General features: G+C 42.5%; 1 protein-coding gene across 3 annotated transcripts in view; it reads right to left on the reverse strand.

Moving 5' to 3' along the window:
* Window positions 1-1,906, reverse strand: part of ypel1 (yippee-like 1) — a 47,336-nt gene extending 45,430 nt beyond the window's left edge. The window contains exon 1 of one of the 3 annotated variants that reach the window (XM_059983210.1): window positions 1,770-1,906. The gene's annotated coding sequence lies outside the window, so the exon portion shown is untranslated. Of the gene's footprint in view, window positions 1-1,146; window positions 1,301-1,334; window positions 1,471-1,769 lie in introns of those variants that run through there. The other 2 variants (XM_059983209.1, XM_059983211.1) reach the window with 2 other exon arrangements.
* Window positions 1,907-10,864: the final 8,958 nt, after the last annotated feature.

Raw genomic sequence — 10,864 nt, forward strand, 5'->3', positions numbered from 1 at the left:
CTCCACAGAGCTGAGCAAAAACCAATCCTAACACAACGACACGGAACTTCCCACGTCAATTAAAAGAGTGGAACCAATAAGCGCAGAAACCACAAAATCAATCACCACTACAGCTGTTGTCAAGATTGAAACATCACTTCCGTATAAACACAAAACGGGGCAATGTGTGTGTGTGGGGGGGGGGGGAAGAAGAGGTTAGTCCATGGAAATGGAGGAAGAAAAGTAATATTGCACATTTCAAAAATGCATACAATATAACTTACAACACAACTTGCCAATTATCGCGCAAGTTCGCGACAGACAGCCTGCACTCGAACACACAGGATATAAAATAAAATCTTAATTTACCTCCGGTTTATACCAGGCACCCTCATCTGACATACTCGACATTCACCAGCGATCTCAAGTTACACATATACTACCTCGGCAACTATAATTATATTTATTTTGTTGCGGTGCAATCATGAATATTCTATTTAGAATGCCCCACTGTACTGTCATTTGTACAAACGAAAAGGTGGAATTAAACAGTCAAAGGCAATTTTTCCCTACGCGATGTGTATAGTGCATGCAGAAAATCCAGTTCGTTATGATACTTCGCAGTGATATTTCTCGAAAGGGAAGTACGTCGAAGCTAATACATTCCATTGTAAATACTGGCAACTAACCCATAACATAGGCATGTCCTGAATAAACTAGTTACATAATACCGCATTTCGTTGTGACAGAAAGAAACGCCAAGGAGGTTTACACATGAATTGCATTTTAAAAACAACCTGAATAGGCCAAAAGACGTCCCTGAAATGTACCCGGAAATCTATATATTGAAACCCATTTCGACAAAAACCCTTCAGCGTATTTTCCCTCCTCCTTTGCAAACAACAAAGTGAATGATTTTTTTTAAAGTTTAATCAACCTGACTTGTTTACAATCGCAAGGATTTTTTTCTGACGTGCAAGAGTACGTGCAGCAACAACGCATCATATTAGTATCCCGCATCGCGGCACGTACCGTACAGTGGTTTCAAAACAGTGGCAACACAACTCTCCCAGGATGCACACTTCCACCGACACAAGTAATATCTGGGTTACGAGCATTTCCCAAATGACCAACGTTAACTTGGCTAATTAAAATCTTTAGATTTACCGTTTAATGTAATTGACGCTGGGAGTCCAGCTGCAGATTACTGTTGACAGAATTTACCCGCAGTTCCTAAACGGGATGAACAATTGCCTCCCCCTCTAATCACATCTCCCGCTGCGGAGGACAAGGACTGGACGCCAGTGCAGATCCCTCGTTCCTCTCCACTTGTCCCACTGCAGTCGTGTCCTTACCGTGGACTCGTTGTCCCGGCTGTGGCTGGATGGGACTGGACAGCTTGGCTTCCCTCGCCCGCTCACTTCCCGGTGCAATGCCCCGACCGTTGTTCTCTGCTCGGGACCCCCCACTCGGCGTCCCCTGCCCCCTGGGCTCAGCCTGCCTCTTCCCAGCTTTGCCGTTTGTCTGGACGGCGAGGAAGGGCGGTTTGAGCCAGTTTCTCTTCCGTGATGTTGGCACAGTAGTCCCGGGCTCCCTACCGCACGGTTCGGGACAAAATTTAAGCCAGGCGGCTGAATCCCTGCCCGCTCCCTACTCGCTCCAGCAGCTTCTCCTGCGCCCGCCCCAGGATCAGGATCGGGATCGGTGTCCCGACGGGCTGCGATTTTGTTGCTCGTCCCGATTCGCTGATTGCTCAGTTCAGATCGACTGTGAGACGGTGTACTCCTCACCCCGGGTCGGGTCGGCTCGGCTCGGGATCCAGACCTAGTCCTCGCCTCCCGAATCCTCAGCCCGTGGCCGACCAGGCCCGGCTCGGCTCGGCTCCCTCTCGGTGTCTGTTATTATTCTGCCTCGCGCACAGTTTTGCGTCCCCGCGCGGCCAATGAGAAACGAGCGGCACGGACAGTTGTGTTTGAAGCGGGAGCGAGAGCACGTGGGGAGGGAACGCGCCCGCGTCACCTCGCGCGGCCGTCAGCCTCCAGCGGGCGATTGTTTTTATTCATAAAGAGATGGCCGTGTCGCGCGGCTCGCCCAGAGAGGGGGGGGGGGGAGCGAGAACAATCACACATGGCGCACGCGCCCCTGCCGCGATTAAACCGTCTGTCGCGCGGACGCGCGTCCGACCGCGCACGCGGCAATATCAGGATGCAAACAATAACAACAGCGCGCGCACACACACGTGGCACACGGAGTGAGGGGGTGGGGGAGGGGCACGTGGTCTGCGGCGCCAAAGACGTCATTCCCCGAGCTGCAGCCTCAGCAGGGCTTATGGATTCGGATGGCGTGGAGGGATAAGGCGGTTGGAAGTGAATTTAGCTGTAACCAGTTTCTTTCATAAGCTCGTATGGATAGGTAATTGATTTGAAATTTTCGTTTATGCTTCTCCACGGATGTTGCTTGACTTTGTTCTATTGACATTTGCTGCCTTCACCTTCAATAGCATTTGCGTTGCTAACTCCCGCTGTCAATATCCCGAAGATTGACAATTAACCAGAAGCCCAAAAGAAATGAATATACAGCTACGGTGGCTACTAGATTTAAGTGCGAGGCTTGTATCCTGTATGAGTGACTTCCACCAATCACAAGGTACAAGTATGGGGGCATATCTTCCATTCAATTGAATAACAATACTGTACTGAATAGGGTGAATACTATCCAAGATTAGCCAACTGCTTAATTAACACCCTTTCTATCAAAATAAACTTCATTTACTCTAGCTGTAAAGGACCAACTTTATTCTCCATATACATTTATGTGTATTAGGGATTTACTGTGGTGTGTTGGTCAGGGTGCAACATGCAACAAAAACAACATTCAACAATTATAACGAATTATATAAAAAAGTTAGAGGTTAAAGTATGGAGATGGAATAAAATATACATAAATGCCAGCGTGTGTTCACATGGGGGTGGGGAGCTGAGATGATTACATTAACTGCCTGGGGGAAGAAACTTAAGATGCTGTGAAGTTTTATTAACCCCATAAGCACTTTCCAGAAGGGAGCTTTTGAAAAGGGCATTTTGCAGAGTGGGTAGTATCCACAGATTTCTTTTCCCTGCCTACTTTGTCCTGGACATATACAAGTCTTGCAGTGATGGTAGACTACAGGCGATGACCTTTCTGCTGACCTGACAGTTTGCTGTGTTGTCATGTATTGTGAGAGGGTGCTGCACCAAACCAGACAGTAATGGCTGATGCTGTCAATGATGGCAGTATAGTATTGCACCAGTATGTTCTGGGGAAGGTGGAGTTTTACCAACTGCTTCAAGAAGTACATCCTCTGCCTTGATAGAATTGTAGAGCAATCTTGAGCTGAATAGCCTACTTCTGCTCCTATGTCTTATGGTCTTTTTCCCGTTGTCGATGTGCATCTACGAGCTTTTGAGGGCACCCAGTTCAAAGATGTGACTGCATCAGGACACTAGCTTGTTTACTTGCTGATGCAGGTCTCAACAAACATTTTCTCCTTGGCCTGCGGAGTTCCTCCAGCAGATTGCTTGTCGCTGTTAAAGCATTCCATTAGTATATGGTGTGTTCGTTTATTCATTATGTGCCATGTTGTATGATGTGGGGGATTATAGTCTTGAGCATGATTGTTCTTAGCAAATTTTTCTACAGAAGTGGTTTGCCAATCTTCTGGGCAGTGTCTTCACAAGACAGGTAACCTCAGCCATTATCAGCATTCTTCAGAGATTGTCTGGCTGGCGTCAGTGGTCGCATAACCAGGACTTGTGATACATAGAATCATTCACCACCTGCTCCATTGCTTCATGTGACCCTGATTGGTGCAGCTGCCACATCTTGCCCAAGGGACATCTTACACCTCCTTGGGTAGGGATGTATCTCCACCCCACCACCCTGTATGGTGTAAAATGCATGCTTTATATGCCTGGACTAGATCAGCAGCACCTCCCAAATTGATTGTCTGAGCAGGGCAAGAGAATCAGACACTTGGGAAGTTTGGCCAATTATTTTCCAAATTGCATATATTCCCAACTTGAAAATATATCATTTTTCCTTTCTTGGAACTCTGGAAATTTTCACCAAAAAGACCATGGCAGTTCAAGAACAAGAGATGGAGTTGTTGAGTTTTACATGTCCAGATTCTGGAAAAAAATAAATTTAAAAAACTGATGCAACTTCACATGGTCTGGAAATATATACATCAATGAACCACTGTCAGAATCTACGTGGAAAAATAGGCACAATGTAAATGCCCAGATTTCCCACAGGGATTTACAATCAGTAATTTCAAAGTGTTACTAATGTAATATCAGAACATGAACAGCCTATTTATGTACAGCAAACTCCCACAACGTCAATTTAATAATGACTAAAAAATCTTTTTTTAAAGTGATGTTTGTTGAAAGATAATATTCATAGAATGGCACCCTTCATAGAGCAGTTATTATCCTTCAACCATCAGGCTCCTGCCTGAACCAGTCTGGATAACTTCATTCACCTCATCTCTGAATTGATTCCGCAATTTATGGACTAATTTTCAAGGACTCTACAGCTCATGTTCTCAGTTTTATTTAATTTTTGTATTTGCGCTGTTGGTTTTCTTTTGCAGTGGTTTGGCAGTATTTGAATAGAATAGAACTTTATCATTGCTCAAGACAACAAGGTTGTGGTCTACTCTAGTCCATGCAAAACATACAATGCACGAAGCACAACATCATAAAAAAGTTCTCATATTACATGCAACGAGTGACTTCGATAGTCCAAAAACCTCAAAGGCAATGCCATTGGTAGCATTATTCAGCTGCACCACAGCTCGGGAAGAAGCTGTTTTTCAGTCTTACTCTCTTGGGTAAGATGTTTCTGTATATCCTACGAGATGGGATAGGTCTTTAATAATGCTATGAGTGTGTCGTAGGCATTGAGAGTTGTAGATTGTCTCCAGGTCTGGTAGTTGAGTCCCAGTGATGTGCTGAACTGACCTAATCACCTGCTGGAATGCTTTGTGATCTGTCTTGCTGCAGCTAAAGTACCACACTGACATTCCATATGTCAGTATGCTCTCTACTGCAAATTGATAAAAGTTGGCCAGCAATTTTTGGGGCAGATTAACTCTTCTTAAGCACCCAAGTAGTACAGTTGCTGGTGTGCCTCCCCTACTATCAAGGTTGTGTTGATAGAACAAGAGAGCTCCTTGGTGATCTTCATCTCCGAAAGCTTGAAACTGAAGACCCTTTCCACTACCTCACCATTTATTAATAGTGGGGCTTGTTCAGGACCTCTTCCTTCCTGGTCAATTATCGTTTCTTTTGTCTTCTTGAACTTGAGTGATAGGTTGTGGTTTGTGCACCAATTGGACAGTTTCAGCACTTTCTGTCTATTTGCAGATTCATTATTGTTTGTGATTAGGCCAATCACATTTGTGTGTAGTTTTTCATTGATTTTATTGTATTTCTTTGTTCTACTGCGAATGTCTGCCCAAAAATGAATCTGGAAGTAATATATGGTGACATACACATACTTTGATAATAAGTTTACTTTTGAACTTTGAACAACACAGTGCTGGAACAAGCCCTTCAACCTTTGATGTCTGTGCTGAACATGGTGTCAAATTAAATTAAATCTCTAACAAGAGAAATCTGCAGATCCTGGAAATCCAGGCAACACACAAAGTGCTGGAGGAACTCAGCAGGCCAGGCAGCATCTATGGAAAAAAAGTACAGTTGACGTTTCAGGCCAAGACACTTCAGCAGGACTGGAGAAAAGAAGATGAGGAATAGATTTAAAAGGTGGGGGGGGGAAGGGGAGAGAGAAAAACACAAGGTGAAACCAGGAGGAGGTGGGATGAAGTGAAGAGCTGGGAAGTTGATTGGTGAAAGAAATAGAGAGCTGGAGAAGGGGGGATCTTAAGAGAGAACAGAAAGCCATGTAAGAAAGAAAAGGCAGGAGGAACACCAGAGGGAGGCAATGGGCAGGGAAGTAATAAGATGAGAGAGGAAAAAGGAGATAGGGAATGGTGAAGGGTGGGGGCATTACCAGAAGTTCAAGATCGATGTTCGTGCTATCAGATTGGAGACTACCCAGACAGAATATAAGGTAACACAACAGTAGAGGAGGCCGTGGATTGACGTATGGGAATGGGAAGTGGAATTAAAATGGGTCACAACTGGGAGATCCACTTCTGGCGAAGCGGTCTCCCAATCTACATTGGGTCTCACCGATATACAGGAGGCTACACTGGGAGCACTGAACACAGTATGTAACCCCAGCAGACTCACAGGTGAAGAGTCGCCTCACCTGGAAGGACTGTTTAGGTGCCTGAATGGTAGTGAGGTTAGAAGGTGGAGGGACAGGTGTAGCACTTGTTCCACTTGCAAGGATAAGTGCCAGGTGAGAGCTCAGTCAGGAGGGACAAATGAGGGATGAGGGAATTGCGAAGGATGAGATCCCTGCGGAAAGCAGAAAGTGGGAAGGGTGGGGGGAGGGAAAGATGTGCTTGGTAATGGGATCCCATTGGAAATGACAGAAGTTCTGGATAATTATTTGCTGGACGCGGAGGGTGGTGGGTGAGGACAAGAGGAACCCTATCCCTGGTAAGGTGGTGAGAGGATGGGGTGAGAGTTGGCGGGCGTGAAATGGAAGAGATGTGGTTGAGGGCAGCATTGATGATGGAGGAAGGGAAGCCCTTTTCTCTGAAAAAGGAGGACATCAATCTGGAATGAAAAGCCTCATCCTTGGAGCAGACGCAGTGCAGGCGGAGCGATTGAGAGAAGAGGATGGCTTTTCTACAAGTAACAGGGTGGAAAGAGGTATAGTCCAGGTAGCTGGGAGAGTCTGTGGGTTTATAATAGATATCAGTAGATGAGCTGTCTCCAGAGATAGAGATAGTGAGATCAGGAAAGAGGAGGGAGGTATCAGAAATGGACCAGGTAAATTTGAGGGCAGGATGGAAGTCGGAGGTAAAGTTGATGAAGTCAACAAACTCCACACAGGTGCAGGAATCTACTCTATTTCATTTGATCCAGACCTGTCCATTTCCTGCTTATCCATCCATCTTATCTAAAAGCCTCTTCAATACCACTATGGTCTGTGCCTCCACCATTACGCCGGCAGCCTGTTCCAGTCACCTCCCACTCTCTAAAATTATAACAGGTCACCAAGAACAACTACCCTGCTCTTCTTCAGAGTAATAAATTGGCATCTTTTATATCAACTAGGAGAGTAGTTGGTAGCTCTAGAAATGTGGTATTCACTCAGTGTGGCACAGATGCATCTGCTTAGTGTTTGAAGCCAACTTCATATTCAGCAGTCAATCTTGATTTCAATGAAAGTCAAAAGGGAGAATAAAATATGTTGGAATATCACAATTAGGAATTTGAAGGAATAAGCTGAGATCAGGAAATTACAGAAATGAATGAAAGAGATGTTAGACATTAGAGAACACTTTTGATTGAATGGTACACGGCAGGTTTATCAGCAAAGTTGAAACACATAGTATAAAACGGCCATTGACTGATGCATATGAAGTTGGCTAAATAACAGATCAGTGTATTGTTGCAAATGGTTGTTTCATACTGTAGGAAGGTGAATATTGACTTACCCCAGGAATCAGTGTTGGAGGCCATTGATTTTTATTTAATCTGCATTAATTACCTGGATTTGGGAGCACGCCACAATTTCTAAATTTGGCAGTAACTAGAATTTAGCAGTCACTGTGAACTGTGAGAAGGATAGAGATAAATAGCAGCAGGATGTAGATGTATGGCCAACTGTAAGATGATGCATCTTCATAGGATGATGGTGGAATAGTGGAAGATAATATAGCATAAATGATCCTATTCTAAGTAAGGTGAACAGGATAGAGGGATTTAGGATTATGGGTCACATCATTAAGGACAGGAGGGCAAGTTGAGAAAGAAGTTAATTAGGTATACATAATTCCAGGTGCTATCAATAGAGGAAGGTCATGCTGAACCTAAATAAAACACTAGTCCATGCCTAAATGCACCATCTGAGTGTGAGAGAGTGGCCAGAAAAGATTTGCAAAGTTGGATCCAGGACTGAAGGACTATTAGGTACAAGGATAAATTAGGCAGATTGCAACAGTTTTCTTTATAAAATGGAAGGCTTGGGGAAGATTTGATAGAAATATATAAAATGAAGAAGGTTCAGGATGGAGTGCATCGTGGAAGCTGTTTCCTTTGGTGGAGATATCAAGGATTAGAGCCACAGGTATGAAATAAAGAGGAAGAGAATTAAGACTGACATGAGTAAAATCTTTGTTTATGCATTGTGTGGTTGGAATGTGGAACCTATCGTTTACAGTTGTGATAGAGGCAGCTTCTATTGTGGATCTCAATAAGGAATTTGTATACTGTAAAAATTGAAAAATTTACAAGATGACAAAGGAAGGGTTAGAGAGTGGAATTAGTGAGTTGATCTGAAGGAGAGCCAATGCAAACATAGTGGGTTGAATGGCTTTCTCTGTGCTGTAACCATTCTGTGATCTTTTTGATATAACCTTTAATGTGCTCAGTGGTGATTGTGGGAGAGGTAGTGGAAGAGCTTCTATGAAAATGGACAATCCGTGGGATTTCTGAAGAGACAAGAACGGCTCAGAAGAAAACATATGTAGTTGAGGCAGGGAGTTCTGTTCCTTTCCCAGGTTTCTACTGATGACAATTCTCTTTTTGCAGTAAATCATGAAACGATTGGCTCATCTCCCATCTCCAGTTCTTTATACCTATTTGAATATAAAGAAAACAAACACAGCTTTTAAAAAGACCTCAAGAAAGAAATAACTTGCATTTATATACTACTGTTCACATCCTCAGAATGTTTGTAAGTGCTTTAAAACCAATAATTTGCATTAGAATTATTGTCACACTGAAAAGCGCAATGGCTAATTTCTGCACAGCAAGGTAGTGGAAATAATAAAGGGATAATGACTAATTACTCTATTTACTACTAGTTGAGATAAATATTGGGGTGGAAGAGCCTTTTGTTCTTTTTCAAATAATGTAGTGGGGTACTTTATAGCTACAATCATTAGCGTTCATCTAGCATCCTGAAGATTTTCAAAAGAATACTGTCAAGTGACCACATATGATTTTAGGGCGGATGCCCAGAAGCTTGATCAAAGTACAGCTCAAAAGAGGAAAGAGGCTTAGAACCAATATTACAGAATTGAAAATATGACAGATATGTTGTATGTAGTTTAGTTCAACTCAGGAAGAGCAACGGCGCTATTTGTTATATGCAAAATTTGTGGCAGGGGAGTTCCATCTTTGCAGTAGTTAGTTCGAGGAATTCTCTGCTTGCCCTGTTCTGGAAGTTGGACGGGTATGGTGACAATTTTGTGGAGGAGTTGAGAGAGGTAGTAATATGAGACAGCTGGGTGTTGTTACCATACGTGGAAGCTTGTGCTGAACTTTCTCTACTTGACTATAAAGATGTAATACCCTTCTAAAAGGCCCCTTCCAAAAAGTTGATTGTATTTCAGTACCTCTGTATTGTTCTAATAAAGTGGTAGACATAGAGTTGAAATCTGTATTTATAGAAGTGGGAGTTCTGCTTATTTAAGAATGGAGGAAATTCGATAGATGTAGCAATTCAGTCACTGCTCAAGTGAGGAATAGAGGTTGAATACAAACTAAACAAAACCATTGAAAACATGGAATGGTCATCCAAGACATACATAGGATTGGATGACAAATGGAGAAGGAGAAAACTGATCCTTTGGAAATCCTAAGTGGGCAAAAGGGTAAAAGATATTATGCAGACAGACCAGTTAAAGAAGTAAAATTGAGTAGAAGTTTAGCAAGAATATCAAATGTTTTTGAAATGTTCAAGAAAACAAATTGATTTCCAAGTTCTTGAAGTTTAGACTCTCAGTGATATGTAACAGTAGTAAGACTGTCATTGGTGGAAAAACATGATTAGCATGGCTAAATCATATAATTTGTGCTTTCTTAGAAGCTGTTCTAACATTGAAAGGAATTTTGGCAGCAAAGTCTTTATAAAACCATAAATTCCATCTTAGAATAAACCACACATACAGTGGTGGGGGATATATGCTAATATATGTAGTAAAATGATTTTTAGTAGAGTTTTTAAAACTGAACAACATACCACTTAGGTAACTCAGATCCCAGTCAATAATATATTCCTAAGTTTGACTCATTCTATGTTCCATCTTTCCCAGTTTGTAACTCTGCCAGGCTTCTATTATTCTATATATAATTTGTGCAGATCCTCAATTAGAATCCTGCATGTAACTTACTCCCAAGTATTCATTATTTATGTCAGCTGTAATTCAGTTGAAAGCACTCTTACCACTGAGTCAGAATGTTGTGAATTGTGGGTTTCATTGTTCAAGTTCCACTCGAGAGACGTGAACACAAAAACCAGGCGGTTGGTGTAGTGCGTGTTGAGGTAGTGTTATATTGTCAGAGGTGATGTTATTCAAATGAGATTCTAAGCCATAGCCCATCTACTTTTTCCATGTGAAGATAAAGGACTCCATATCCCTCTTTTGAAAAAGAGCAAGGAGATCTCCTATGTTGTGGGAAGTATTTAGCACTCATTTAACATTTTAAAAATTTTAATATTTTTTCTGGAAGCTGTGTGAAAGTCAGCTGCCATATTTAGAATATTATGACCATGGCTGTACTTCAGAAGTACTTCATTAGCTGAAAACAAAAACAATTCGCATTTTTGCAGAATTTAATGCAGCAGAAGTCCCAAAGCATTTTACAGAATAATTAACAACCACAATTTGGAACTGAACCACATAACGAAATACTAGACAAATAGAGAAAATGCTGGAATTGCACAGCTGTTCACCCAGCAACAATGGGGAGAG

Source organism: Hypanus sabinus, chromosome 10 (assembly GCF_030144855.1).
Source record: "Hypanus sabinus isolate sHypSab1 chromosome 10, sHypSab1.hap1, whole genome shotgun sequence".
NCBI lineage: Eukaryota > Metazoa > Chordata > Chondrichthyes > Myliobatiformes > Dasyatidae > Hypanus > Hypanus sabinus.